This window comes from Solanum dulcamara, chromosome 9 (genome assembly GCF_947179165.1).
Source record: "Solanum dulcamara chromosome 9, daSolDulc1.2, whole genome shotgun sequence".
In the NCBI taxonomy this organism is placed as follows: domain Eukaryota; kingdom Viridiplantae; phylum Streptophyta; class Magnoliopsida; order Solanales; family Solanaceae; genus Solanum; species Solanum dulcamara.
Window position 1 is genome coordinate 31,292,258 of NC_077245.1, and position 16,041 is coordinate 31,308,298.

General features: G+C 33.3%; 2 long non-coding RNA genes across 4 annotated transcripts; one reads left to right on the top strand and one right to left on the bottom strand.

Annotated features, from left to right (window-relative positions):
* The first annotated feature begins 3,990 nt into the window (after positions 1-3,990).
* Positions 3,991-5,165, top strand: LOC129904693 (uncharacterized). Its single transcript, XR_008770477.1, has 2 exons — positions 3,991-4,100; positions 4,831-5,165. It is a non-coding gene; the product is annotated as an uncharacterized LOC129904693 (long non-coding RNA).
* A 218-nt stretch (positions 5,166-5,383) lies between these two features.
* On the bottom strand, positions 5,384-14,246 carry LOC129904692 (uncharacterized). Of its 3 annotated transcripts, none has more exons than XR_008770475.1 (4): positions 14,143-14,246; positions 10,319-12,175; positions 8,300-9,002; positions 5,384-5,695 (listed from the first exon to the last, which is right to left on the bottom strand). It is a non-coding gene; the product is annotated as an uncharacterized LOC129904692 (long non-coding RNA). The 3 variants fall into 3 exon arrangements; XR_008770476.1 differs by having other exon boundaries at positions 10,319-10,708; positions 14,143-14,237; XR_008770474.1 differs by lacking the exon at positions 14,143-14,246 and having other exon boundaries at positions 10,319-12,969.
* Positions 14,247-16,041: the final 1,795 nt, after the last annotated feature.

Genomic DNA, 16,041 nt, shown 5'->3' on the forward strand with positions numbered 1-16,041 from the left:
TTTTGATGCTAACGGTTCTCATTCTAGGAAGAATGTTCCCAAGGGGGAGATATTGTAAGACCCTAAAAACTTGGAAAGTCCTAAACCAAGGATCAAAGGAGGAAATCTCAGAAACTTGCAGAAATCAGAACCAGGGGTTGACCACGGACGCCATCATGGGCTGTGGTGAGAACCACAGACCATGGTGAGCAACCTTGGTAGAGATTCAGGTTCAAAATTTCAGGGAGATATATGAGTCAAAGGCAACATAACATCCTTTACTATGTCTAACAATAACTTCTTCATTATGACTTGGCGAGGGATAAGACATGTCCCTAGCTCACCCTCAAGATTAAGTTAAAAATACCAAACTTAATTTAAATGTCTATACATAACATAAGCTAGATAAGATAGGAGTCTCATTCTCGAAACATGGGAACTCACCAAAGTGGTAGCCTTCAATTCTTAACTTAGCCATGAAGAAGGGAGTGTGGAGTAACGTCGATCTCTACATGATGATCATGTAGACAAAAGTATGCGTTAGTACTTTGAATGTACCAAGTATATGAGTATGCCATGAAATGAAGAACATAAGAGAGAAACATTTATAGGAAATATTCTTAAATGGATGCGTGCATGAGAAATAATCATGTGAATCCTTAAAAATATCATTTTGTGGGGAGCGACCATAAATGGCATTTAAAACTATGCGAGCTATTACATGGAATCCAACATATCGCCCTACGTTGGTACGGGGAGACTACTTGCCAAGAAGAACTCCTATAAACTTTAAACATTCTTTACTTTAACTTTAATGGCTAATCGTGGATCCACTATCCTAAAATAGCCGACAAGAGCCCCTATGGTGGCACATAGTTAATGCAGCATGAGACTTTACTTAAGGACCCCTTCGATCGAGCCCACATCTACATGCTACATTCGGTGCTAGGTCAAGTCCCTCGGAATAACATTTAAACATTATTATAACATAAGCATTATACAACTTTAACATTAAAATATCAATCAATGGAGTAGTTTATTAAAACTTTTCATGTGATTCAATGCGAGAATTGTCCTTTCACATTGAAACCTTACTTTGGCAAAGAATCCCTTCATCAATCAATTATTTCAAAAAGACTCTGATTCATTAGCATTTACTTCATAACATTCATTAGAGTCAAACTTCATTTCAGCTTTACTTCATCATAAGAAACTAGGTGGGTTTATTTCATAAAGACCTTCAAATATATCTAAAGAATACTTGTATTCATGAGAGTGATATAAATGTATAAAATCAAACATCTTCAAAATAGACCACCATATGCACTTTAAAACTACCTTTTAAACCTTCATATAAGAACCTTAGCAACCCATTCATTTCATGAAATTGAGAGTCAATATATATCAATATAAGTAAATAAACTTCAAATATATCATGAACTATGCATTTTAAGTCATTATGTAAAAGCCCATAGGATTTCATTATTTAAAATTGAAAGACTAGTTTGAGAAAATATTTGGGCTCCATGGGTGGAAGTACCTATGGATGAAAAACCACATACCTTGAGCAGTCAACTCTATAATGCAAAACTTGTAAAGAAATAGAGGCTTGATCTTTTTGGAGTGAAACCCTAGAATCTTTCTTGGAGATGGAGGAAGAAAGCTTGAGATGAACTTGAGAGGTTAGGGTTTGGGTGTTAGAATTTTGAGTGAGAGTAAATGAGTGTAGGAAGACTTTGGGTCTTTTAGATAGGTGGATTTTTCCTTCAAACTGACCTTAGTTTGAGTTAAAACACAAGAAAAGACTAAAATACCCCTTTAAAGATCAGGCCAAAATTGGTTTCACGGGGGACCGTTACGGTCCATGATGCCCACCATGGACTGTGGTGGGGTCCCATGATAAAAGACTTAGAAAAATATTTCAGAAAGTGTTGTAGAGAAGTCTCTGAACCTTCTTCACGGACGGCCATTATAGACTGTATTGAGGTTCACGAAAGTCCTTCACGGGTCATGGTGTTCACCAGTGATCCTAGTGCTTGAACTGGTTGAAAAAGTGGCCTTCATAGTCAACCACTATGGACCGTATTGCATTTCACGAAAGTCCACCACGGTCCGTAGTCCTCACCCATCTGAGCATCTTCACTAAAATGCCCATAACTATTTACTCCAAACATCAAATTAGGCAAACTCAGTGGCGTTGGAAAGAGAATTCATAGACCTTTGATTTGGTAGGTTATGGGACATCACAGTCTGTATATTCAAGGAAATATGATGATTTAAAGTTGATCTTAACTTTGTGCTTAAGGATTCTGGTGACCTTAAAACATCTCCAAATCTATTTCGACACTAAAGAATTAACCTTAAAGCTCATAAGATAGAATGGATGGACTACCGGATAGACCAATCTTCATGGTCAGTAAAAAGCTCCACGAGCCGTGGCCCTTGCCTTAGGATATTTTCTAAGGGTTTTGGGAAGGGGTCACAACGGAGGTCATCATGGCCCGTGGTGCTCACCACGATCCATGTTCCTTTTTTATTTTCTTCTCCCTATAAGTCTGAACTGCTGAATCTCTACCACGGTTGCTTACCATGGTATGTGGTTCTCACCACGATCCATGATGGGTTTCGTGGTCAACCCCTGATGCCAGTTTTTGAAACTTTCTGAGATTTTCTCCTTTGATCCTTGGTTTAGGACTTTCCAAGTATCTAAGGTTTTAAGCTGCCAACTCTACCTTTTTTTCCGAAGTCACCTCCAGGATACTCACTATTTTGTATGCCTTATCGATGAACTCTTGGGGGTCCTCATCGACTTTCGAACCATTGAACGTAGGATGTTTCATTTGTTTAAAGTCTCTTAATATAGAAACTGGAGTAGGAACATTAGGAGGTGCCGCAAACCCTTGGTTTGCCACTACTTGGGCAGCTTAGTAAAACTATCCGAAACTCTGCATGTGTCATTTAATTGGGCAAAGGTCATTGAATTGCGGAGCCGGAGGATCTTGCGCCTCATTAGAATTACTTCTCATTAGTAATATTAGTCTTCTTTGATGCATGTTTATGAAAATCACAAAATAAGATCGTTAAGGAAAGGAAGTCTTAGGGTAAAATTTATAGCACGACATAGACTACGAAAGAAGTGAGAATTTTCTAAAATGTTATATCCTCTAATTCATGGATGTGGTGTGCTTCACAAACATGAATAAGACTCTCCTTGACGTGACATGATGGACACCCTAGGACATCTTAAACCTTGTTCTTTAATACCAAGTTTATCACAACCCGACCTAGGGCCTAGGCATAATGTGGTGATCGAAACCTCGAAGGGCTCCAACCAAGCCTCTTAAAATATCAGAAAGCATACATAAGGTAAATTAAATGCTGAATCAACTTAAAAGAATCTAGAACATGTATCAAAGCGAAGAAAGTAACTTAAAAATATAGACTCATAATATTTTTCCAATTAATGCCTCTAATCATGAACATGGGCGGGGGCTAAGACATATACCTATCTCACCCTTAAAATAAAACACAACAAAAGACTCTGGAAACATCAACCAACTTAATAACTAGTTCTTGATAGATGAGGACTCACCACAACTTCTCCGGTATGAGAATACTCAACTAGCCACGTGGATGGATACGATCCTCAACCTAAACCCCTATATTTTGAGATAATATAGGCAAGAATATGCGTTAGTACATTTTAGTGTACTAATTATGTGGGAATGACATGTAATATAAAGCATAAGATGCAATGATCAAGAATATACATGATATAGAATATAAGTAAAATTAACCATGAGGAAAGTCATAATGATAAAGCATTTAAAAGACATATTTGAAGGTCATAAAATTTGGTCAATTCGTTGGGTCAAAATTTGAGTTTTTTATGAGGGGTATTTGTGTCATTTTCCATGTCCGTTTCAATGAACCTAGACATAATTATGGCTAAGTTCAAGCCTATATCTACTTAATCCATTGAAATTCCCTCATTCTAAATCACTCTTCAAAATTCTCTAAGGCAAGAACATAATTCCCTCAAGGATTCTTCTCCAAGCTACAAGCTAGAGTTTCAGATTTTCTTCAAGATTTATTTTCACTTATAAGTGATTTCAATCAAGGTATGTGGGGGTTGATCCATGGGTCCTTTTCACCCATGGTGTCCCAAGGTTTTCTCAAGTTTTCATTAATTTTTAATTGGTTTATGAATCCTAGTTTTGATGATTTGAATTGGGTTGTTTTAATTTCGTTTTGAATTATTATCAATGATTATTCTAAGCTTGTTTCTATTTGAATTTCATGATTTTAAGTTGAGTTATGAATGTCCATGCATAAAGTTATTTCCAAGTTATGATTATAAAGTTAAAAATAATTTTCGTGGGTTGTTTATAAGTTCAATAATTTTCAAAGAAAGTTCTATGATTTATAGTGAGATATATGATTTAATGATGAAAGTTATGATGATGATTAATTATTATCTAAGAAAGTTATTATGGTGTGATAAGTACAATTCTCACACAATCATATTTAAAGATGGTGACAAGGACAATTCTCACTGAAGTTTAGTTGTGTACCATGATGAAGTATACCCTAGGAAGGTAGCTTCCCCCTTCTCGATGTGGGGATAATCGCATTCAAAATTATTGCTTGCATGGTTTTAAGAAGTTAGTTAAAGGGCTTATGCCACACAAGTTGAATGTTAACCTATCAAATTTACTGTGAAGTTTTATGATGCATTGATCATAAGTTTTCATATGTATTCAAATGCTTTTAGTGTTTGCTCATGTTCATTATGTTGTCCATGCAATAGAAAATAAGCATCCATCAACAGTATAGATATCGTTGTTGTAGGCCTCCAACCCGTTACACAAATACTATGGCAACAACTAGTAAGCTCGCCGCACCAGCTAGCATTACAATAGCTATATGGCAATGGTTCATGTAACTGATACAGTAATCATCCCGTAAGGTACTCTTACTGCAACGGTTATTCATCCCTCACTAACAACAATTTCCTCAGATAAATGGCACAGTCAGAACCGTTGCATTGGATATTTTGCAACAATTCTATTATCTTTGTTGTAATAGATTTGATATCTATATTTGAACGGTTATTATTTTTTGCAACAGTTGATTGCAGTATGTTATAACAAATATATTGTTCTAATGCAACCGTTTTTATGGTTTTTGATATGGGTTATTTTTATTGTCGTGACATTGATCTGAATGGCTACATCAACGGTTTTGTTTACTTATTATCTCAGTCCTCATTAGTTGGAACAATTTGTAGCCTGTCATAATAAAACTGCTACTGCAAAAGATTTATTATACTTACTAGAATGGTACATATATGTTCCAATAGCTTGGGTTGTAATTATAAATATTTGACATATGAAATTGTAAATACCACAAAAGATGATTGATTCTAATTTAAAATATCTCAGTCAAAAAAATATGTCACCCGCCTTATAGACGCAAAATAAATAAAATTTGCAAGTCATAATGTCATCCTACAAAGTCACAAAAAATTAGTCGCAATACGATCCATGGAAAAAATATACAACAGTTGGCACAAGTTTCCACTGGATATCAAAATAAGACTTCATTATATCAACAAAAAATCAGGTCATGATGCACGAGTTTCGACCACTTTCAAGCAAATCTCAAATGTCGTCCTCATCCATGCTTTCATCACCACCTAGATTGTTTTCTCCACCTACAACAGATGATAAATAAAACTTATGAATCGATTTTTATTATTTATCTACTAGAACTTCAATTATAGTCAAATTAAATATAGGCAGTGATATGAGGTGAGGGAAGAAAGGCATTAAACTTTCTTAGCAAATAAAAGTAACACTCCCTTTCAAGACTTGGCTAACATTGCAAAGTCTTATACATGACATGTGAAATAAGTCCATTTTCAATGTTAAATGCAACATGAAAAACCACAATCTTAAACGTGGTATAAGTAACTTTGAAGAGCTCGTTAAGTTGTTAATACTATTAATAACCCTAACATTAACCAAACAAATTCAAAACAAAATCATACAAACAGAGAACCAAATCCAAAATAATAAAATTTGACTACAAAAATCCAAACTACAATATTTGAATACTAGTATCAAAACCTCATAAGTTGAATACCAAAACCGAAACTACAACACTTGAATATGAAAATCAAAACCCAAACTACTAAATTTAAATATCAAAACTAAAATCCAAACAACAACATTTAGATAACACTACAAAAATTATATAGAGAACCACATCATTTGAATGCCAAAATTAAAATAAAAACCACAAGTTGTTGAATACCACAACAAAACCTATAATCAAAATCAAAACTACAATACTTGAATACCATTAATAAAACCTCATCAGTTGAATACCAAACCTAAATCTACAACATTTGAATACCAAAACTAAAAAAATCATACACAGAATCACGTCATTGGAATGCCAAAATTAAAATCAATACCACAAACCATTGAATACAATAACTTAAACAATAACCAAAATAACAATATTTGAATATCAAAACTAAAATCCAAACCAAAATCATACATACATAAAATCACACACATATATATATTCTAAAGTATAAATATAAAAATCACACAGTGTGAATAAAATCACTGTTTCAGAGAACCACAACATTTGATCTTGAAAATAACTTTGGGATTATTGGTAGAGGAATTAAAACTTAAATAGAGAAATAAAAGAAAACAATTGCTAGCACCTTAGAGAAAGACTACTATGAATAAATCATCATCATCAGAAGAAGAAGAATAAGAATAAGAAGAGGAGAATTATTCCTTGATTGTTGCTACTAGCAGATGATCGATTGACTGGTTTGATATCTTCTTGTTATGGTTAGCACAAGTTGTTTCCAACATGTCAGCATCCAATTGAGTCTATGATACATACGATTAAGGAATTTAAGTATGTCTACTGTAACTTCATGGCATATGCTTCTTTTTTGAAGTTCTAACTTTTACACCATCCTATCTTCCAATTCATCCATCTTCATTTGCATCTCATTGGTATCAGCTATGGAGGACTCACCAATTTTCTTCTATTTCAGAGTAGTTTTACTAACGCCTCACCCATACAATCTCACAAATCCTGGATGTTCAGATCACATGACAGTGGTAAAAACATCAATAAATTCTTGGCCTTCTTCACTTTGCTGAATTTGATTTTTTCCATTTCAACTTACAAATCAAGTTCAAATATATATTTCCTTGGATACTCAACCAGATTTCCTTAATCTTGTAACCACAAAGAGTTCCTTTTATGATACTTCAGTAGAAGTTCCCTTATCTTTTTTCTAAATATATAAAAGTTAGTATCAACAAAAAATTAATGAAGTAAATCATAATTAATGATTTAAGAAGAGAACACACCAAGTTGTCACGTATCACAGCAAAACTTCTTTTACCAGTAGTAGGTAGATTCTTCAATTTTTTTGATTTTTTGCATTTGTTTCACTCATTCTCTATAAATATCATTGCTATTAAATAAACTTACTCAAAAAAATCAAGAAAAAAAGAGTTAGTCGAGTTACTAAGAATATAAATAACCCGAGTGATCAATTTTTTAGTTTTTTTATTACAATGATCATAGGAAATAATGTTCCTATTAATCTAAAATTACATTGCAAGATATATATGAAATAGAACCAACTTAAAGTATGCGTGATTCATATCATACCATGAATTCGTCACTAGCCTAATACTTGAGAAGATCCTTGAAATCATAATTTGAAACTTTGTCAAGTTTGTTTGCCAATCGAAGAACGTCAGTTGCAAATAGTATATAGTGCTTCCTATACAAGTAGTTCTTGTGCTTTCTCTGAGCAGACTAAATTCCTTTTAAAACCCACAATTTTTCATCTTCAGAAATTTTGTATTTCTCCTGGAAATTATTCCTTGGGTTAGTAGAATAAAAACTAAAAATTATTCTTAATTAAGATTATTGAAAAGGAAAGCAAACTAGAGTATATTCCCACAGATCTTTTTTAGTATCCACACCGCTCCACTTATGTATATGAAGAGGAAAAAGATTGCATTTCTTGCCAAATTTCCAAGAAAGCTACCAAGCTCTACTACTACTGCTGCAGTTGGACAAATCGGTTGATTGTACCTAGTCAGAACAATGAATTTATGATCTTTTCAAGCATGTACATGTGTCATTACTGTACCTCCTCTCATTTTCTTTTGGCTCAAAGAGCCTACAAATTAAACAATGTTAAACAACATATTAAATAACAATATAAATTGATTCAATAGTAAAAAGTATACTTACTTGTTCTTACCTTGTTCTACGGATAAATCATTTTCTCATGAAACCAGTGGTTCTTCTTGTTCTTAGTCTTGCACATCTTCTTCTTCTAGAGTAGAAAAATCTCTTGGCTTTGGTTGCATTTGTTCCGCGGCAAATTCTATTCCAATAGAGGAAGAATCCATACTTATTTGTTGCAGTTGTACCTGACCAACTTGTGCTCTAAGGGCGGTAGAATTTCGAGTAACCCATTGAACCGATTCTTGCACAGCTTGTGCTTCAATAATGGAGGATTTTTGAGACACTTGTTGAATTGGTTCCTTCCCAACCTGTACTTTACCAGTAGTAGAATTCTGAGAATTTTGTTGCATGTTTCTGTATACCATATGCTATCAGAAACATAGATTTTTAAGGAGACTTTCAAGGCACTTTTTCTTGTATAGCTTGTGTTTTCAATCTCGTCGACTTCCGAGGAGTCTTTTGTGGTGGCATTTCCTGTTGTATAGGTTGTGGTTTCTGAGTGGAAGTCTTTCTAGGAGACTTTTGAGGTACCAGTTCCTCTAAAGCTTTTGAAAATAGATCAGAAGAAAAGTTTTGACGCAGAATATGCTCAACAGAGGGATTTATTCTCAATGAAGAAGACCATTTGCATGCCATGGATGTAAGACTTCCACCCGCCATGTAATTCTTCTTCACCTTCACATTTTTGTTTTTCTTTGGACTCATGACTGCACAATCTAGCAAAAGAAGACTACATATAAGAATTGCATCACCTTACTAATTAAAAGAGTAGTAGAGATATCAGGCACAAAATACATATTGAAATAACTACATCAAGAACATTGCCAATGTAGTTTAGAAAATAGACATTTTAACATATAAATAATAGAGTATTTTATTATTGAAAACAAATAAAAATATTATCAAAATTCTAAGTTAAATAGATAGGATTAATAAGGAGCATCAAGTATCAACAAAAGTGTTCAACAACATGGTCATAATCTATAGTCAATAAGAAACAAATCAACAGAAGTCATGTCTATTATGGCAGACTAAAATATTCCAGCTAAACAACTTTACTAGGCATCTGTCATTTAGATGAATGTTTAAAGTAGCTACAAAAGTTCTAAATTTTCTTATTTAATCATCTGCTTCCATCCAATCCCAATCAATAGCATCATAATCATCCTCCTTTTCTGATGTTTCTATAGTTGTATCTTCTAAGAATTGTGCATCAGGTGGAATATGAATAACATCAATAGGGATATCCTCTCTTAACCATCTAATGTCAACATCGGGTGCTGTGTTCGATGGACCAATTTCTTCAGTAGGCTCCCTCCAAAATATCTCTCCTATGTTAGGACAATTTTCTTCCACCAATTCATACAAATCAATGGGGACTTTACTCCCTGGATAATAAACACCTATCCCAGTTGGATCCTCTACGTAAAACACTTGATGCACTTGAGATGCCAACACAAAAAGATCATCTGTACTACGTAATTTATTGAATTACACATAAGTCAACCCAAATTCATCTATATCATTATGATACCAAGCACATCTAAATAGTACAATAGTAAAACAACCATAATAATCGAGCTCAATAATATATTGAATAGCACCATAATAGATAACCTCTCCATCAATGGAATTCTGATCTTGGGCACTAGCAAAACTATTAGTTGTCGCAGCAAAAGACACTCCACTATTTTGAGACTTCCATGTGGAATCCCATTGTACTGTATGAAATCGGTATCCATTAATGAAATAGATAGTATATTTTCTAGTTGCCACCCTATTAGGATCTTTATCTAGCCACCTTAACTGATTAGGAACTACAACTGTTTCAACCTTCTCTTTGAACCAGATGCCGAATTCTCGACTGTGAGTTCTTGGTCTTGTCCATGTTTTTTGTCTAATGATACTGTCAATTAAAGCTTTATGTTCCCTTCAATGAATAATTAAAATACAACCATTAAGAATTTATAACTGAAGTTTACAGTATCTTAATAGTAACAAAATAAATGAAGTTCAAAATAAAAAGACTTACTTGATAAAATCATCGACTTGTTCATGTCCGGTGTTCAAAAATACATATTGATGTGCTTCAGAAGATAACTGTTGATTCATCTTCAAAGGTTTTCCTTTTGTTTTCTTCTTATTTCCTACTGGATGACCAAGCTTAGAGAATACAATTGATACATAATCTTGCTCTTCTTCAAAATCTTTGTCATACTCTGTTTTGTATCTGCTGAATCTTATCTTTGCTCCATCATGTAAGTATCTGGAATCAAAGGTCGAAAACTCTTTTGCAATAAACCCCTCTAATATTGAACCTTCCAGATTAAACCGATTACGAACAAGGTCCTTAAATTCACATAGTTCTCTCTCCATGGTATACATATAACGAAGATGATTTGGACCCCCAACCTAATTTTATCTACCAAATGAATAGGCAAATGTTCCATTATATCAGAAAAGGTTGAAGGAAATATATTTTCAAGCTTACATTCAATTTCTTTTATTTCAGGTAGCAATCCCTCTAGATCTGCTCGCTTTATTACCTTACTGTATATGGCTTTAAAAACGTTTCCCAACCTAATCAAAATCACCGTAACATTCTTCGATAATGATTTATGAACTACAATCTGCAGCAAGTTATGCATCATAATATGTTCATCATGGCTCTTATAACCTGATATCTTTATTTGTTCTACATACACATGGTTTGATATGTTCGACACACACCCTTTTGTTAGTTTTGCATTTTTCAAAACTGCGCAACATAATTTTTTTTCTTCTGGTTTCATGGAAAAATAAGATTTAGCTAAGTATACTTTTCCATTTGTATTATCTTTTATGGGATGAACCTCCTTCTTTATACCCATTACTTGCAAGTCATATCGAGAAATAATGTAATCCTCTGACTTTCCTAATATATCGAGTAAAATTGCAAGCAAACTATCCAAAAAGTTTTTCTCAATATACATTACATCTAGATTGTGCCTCAACTTAATTGTAGCCCAATATCGTAATTGAAAGAAGACAATTTTTATTTCATGAACCCTCAGTAGTCCTATGTCTTTTATTTTGTCCCTTTACAAAAATATTGTTGAAATCCTATAGCTTTTCAACCACTTCTCTTCCTAAAAAAGGTGTGGGTGCAGGTCTATGATCCTCTGCACCATTAAAGGATTTCTTGTCTCTTCCATTTGGATGATTAGGAGACAACAATTTCCGGTGACCCCAAGTAACACATCTTTTGACTATGCTCAAGATATTGAGAGGATGTGCTATAGTTACAAGTTGGACATGATAATCTTCTTTTAGTGCTCCATCCGGACAAAATTGCTAACGCTGGAAAATTGCTAACTGTCCATAACAAGGCTGCACGCATTTGAAATATTTGGTTTTTATGGGCATTATATGTTTCTGCCCCAAATTCCTATACTCATTCAACTAATCAATTAATAGTTGTAGGTACACATCAATATCATTTCAGAGAGAGGATGGACCTAGAATGATTACTGACAATATTATGTACTCTGGCTTCATGCAAATCCACAGTGATAGATTGTAATTCATCAACATAACAGGCCATGTACTATGGAAAATACTCATGGTACGAAATTGATTAAATCCATCACTTGAAAGATACAATCTAACATTTTGAGGATCATTCGAGAAGGTTAGATGCAAAGAGTCAAAATCCTTCCAAGATTCTCCATCAACAAGGTGTCTTAAATTACCATCGTTTTGTCTTTCAGTGTCATGCCTTGTCATCACAGCAGCAGTTTCAGAATTCATGAATAGTCTTTGAAGCCTAGGCTTCAAAGGACAATATCTCAAAATCTTGGCGGGTATTTTAGATTTTTCAGTAGTCAATCCATCAACAACATATGACCATCTAGAAGACCCACACATAGAGCAATTATCAGCATCTACCTTGTTTTTGCAAAAGATCACGCAATTATTAGGATACACATGTATATTTTCATAATCGAGACCTAAATCTTTTATCATTTTTCTAGCCTTACTAAAAGACTCAGGAAGTTGAGAAAATGAAAATGCCTCTTTCAATAAGTCTAGCAGATCTAAAAAGGCCACATTACTCAAACTATGCGTAGTTTTAAGCAAGTATAATCAAATCACAAAACTCAACTTGCTGAAGTTCTCACACCCTGGATATAACTCCTTTTTCCCTTCTTCAACTAATCTAAAAAACTTTTTTTCCTCTTCAGATAGCCCTTCTCCCACCCTTTCTTCATGCTCTACATTATATTCTATATTTCTAAATGTGTCATGAAGCAGTCTATCAATATCATCTTGATTATTATAAGTTTCGTCATTACTACTGCTTGAATGAGGTGTACTTGTATATATCCTTTCTCTGTGAGAAATCCACCTCTCGTATCCTACAACAAATCCTTTTTCAAACAAGTGATCCTCCACAACATTTCTAAATTGCCAATAGCGATTCTTACAAGCATCACATGGGCATAATATTTTTTCTCCTTTAGAACCTCGTTAAAATTCCCTAGCAAGAAAATCCTACACTCCATTGTTGAACTCACTATTGCTTCTTCTTAGATTCATCCAACTTCTATATAAAATACTAATTAACATCTATGTGACACAAGAAATCATATAAATTAACCAACAAACATAAAAGACAATAATGTTCAGCAACTAAACAATACATCAGAACAATCCAACAAGACAATCATATCTCAAACTACACTATGCATTTTAAGATTTAATGCAAGAACAATAGCAACCACTTCACACTATTACTTTATGATAACCCAAAAACAAGCGAGAATAACAACTATGAAATAATTTTGGACATACTCCTAACTACTAAAACTAAAACTACGAACCATTGATGTCCTTTATATCATAAATAAAGTGAAATATTTCATCATTGTTTGGTTAAAAGCAAAAGAAGATTCAAATTAAAAAAAAAATGAAAGTTGCAACTACTATTTGATAGACTATTTCTATTACTTCCTATTTAACATTCATATAGCTAGAATCAAGTATGATTAACACATCAACACCTTTACTAATAACTCATTTAGGTTCAACAAACATAATTATTTTAAATTTAATTTAAATTTTCAAAAAAAAAATTAAGCTCAGTTAAAATCATTCCTCAGAAATTCTTGTTTTAATAAATCATGCCTTAGAAATTCTACATCAAAAAAATGAAAAAATTTGGTTCAAAGTAATCAATTTCACAAATCTATTATCTAGAAAAGAGGGAAACAGAGTAAAAATACACTACCAGATTTATTAAAGCCTAATGCAATAGGAAATCTAAGATCAATGTATCATTGAAAAATCTACTAAAATTTATAACAACAACAACAAATTAAGACCACAAACAGTAGCTGCTACAACACTTACAATACAAAAATATTACATTTACACTTTAACTAACAACAAAACCTTAACAAAATACACAAATAAAACTAAATAATTGCAACACACAACTTCAAATACCAACAAAATCTAACAATTTCACTAACCCTAAAATAAAAAACAAAAAACCACTCACAGTTTCAACTTATTAGCACATGCAACAACAGAATCTGACTATTTCACTAACCCCATAGGAAAAAACATAGAGAGCAGAAAAGAGATTAAAGAAAAATACCTTAAATGACAAAACTTCTTGAAGAAATCTTAGTTAAAACAGAAATACCAATAGATCTCACAGATGTAGCTAAAATCACAAAACACCTTTTATTATGCAGTTAAAATCACAAAAAGACCAACTAAAATCACACAATCCCTCAAAGATATGAGAGGGATTTTAGTTCATAATAATCAAATATGATGTTATATTAGTGCAAAATCTGAGAAAATTACCTCCGATTTGCAGCGGCGCCTACGTCTAATTTGTGAGAGAAGAGAAAAGTTTAGAGAGAAGAGAGAATATACGTTTCATTTTTGAGTGAAATGTTGTTTCTAAAAAGATATATTATTTGTATTTTGTATATATGTTGTTTCTAAATTGAGTATATAGAAATAAAAAAATATAAAAGAAAATTAATGATAATTGGCGGGTGATGAAAAATATTGAAAAAAAATATTGGAGGAAAAATATAGATGATTAATGAACCATTCTAATAGAAGTTAATTTTCAGATACCTGTTACCATAGATGACTTTTTAAAATACTATTGTTATAGATAATACTATAGAAATGATGATATTATAATGGCAACGTTCATGTGGCTAAGTCCTGTCAATGACAACGAAATCTTTTAGGAATGGTCATAACAGTTGAACTGGACAGGTTATAACAACGGCTTAGAAATTGTTACAAGTAAATCTGTTCCCATATGCCCAATTTTTCGTAGAAATGCATCTTATGTCATATTGCTCCCATTCCTTACTTGTTCTTGCATATCTCACATACTTAGTACATTCTATGTACTAATACATATTTTGCCTACACTGTCTCATATTGTAGGGGCAGATGTCGATCATCCAATTCATGGCTAGAGTGCTTTAAATCTCAAAGAGTTGGTGAGTCCTCATTATATCGAGGACATGAGTTTTCTTTTCTCATTATTTACTTGACTTTTCTTCATATTATTCGGATGATCTAGGAGCTTATTTTAAGCCTCCATGAAAGTCTAGAATAGAGGCATGATTAGACGATTCATGGATGTAGTCCATTTGGGACGCGTATTGAGTATTTCTATCTCTTAGACTTCCGTTTACCTTATGTATGCAATGTATGTTAAGATGGATTGGTTAGGATCTGTCGTAATCCCAACCGTCGTATCACATCTAGGCCCTAAGATTGGAATGTGACATTTTCCAATTCCTACAGAATGAATCGAGTATATGAATCCTCTTTAAGTCAATGAATCAAAGAACGAGTCATAGAAGAGGTTCAGAGATTCAGTCCTCAGCATTCCTCCAACCCTGCAGGATGAGTCCTTTTGATGACTTATAGAAGTGTTTATGAGTCATATACACAACTCGTAAGAAAACTTCAGAAGCTCCCTCATCAGGGTTTCCTCAGAGGCTGCATGATAAGTCATTTCTACGACTCGTCAAATATTCTACGACACGTAGGGTCAACTCATAAGGTTAATTTTGACAAAATTTTAAAGGGGCATTTTAGTCATTCCTCACATTATAACATCAAAGTCTGGTCATTTTGGGGACTGAATTGACCCTATGTAAGGACTCTATGCTATTCCAATCCCTCATTCTAACACTTAGACTCAAATATTCAAAGTCCCTTCCTTTCAAAGTTCTCCCTAGGGTTTCAAGCAAAGCTAGGGTTCTATTTCAAGATTTCTTCAAGTCTCTATTCCCAAATCTGCATTAGGGCTTTAATCCTCAAGGTAAGTGGGTCTCATTCATGGGTTCTTCCACCCATGGATCCCAATTATTTTTCTAAACTCAATTAATCAACTTTAAATGAGGAATTTCTATGGGTTTTCGTATTATGACTCAAATGCAATGATTATTGATTTCTTGAAGGTTATCTGTCGATTTTAAGTTTACATTGACTCTAAATTTCATGAAATGGTTGATTATCAAAGGATCTTATATGAGAGTATGAAAAAAGTTTTAAAGTGTAATGGTGGGTTATTCTAAAGATGTTTTAATTAATGTATTCCATTACTCCCCTACATGTTGATATAACCCACCTAATTTCACTATTTTTCAATTAAGTTTGAATAGAAAGCGACTCCAAAATGAATATTTATGAAAGCAAATTTCTACAATTAAAGGAAGTCGTATG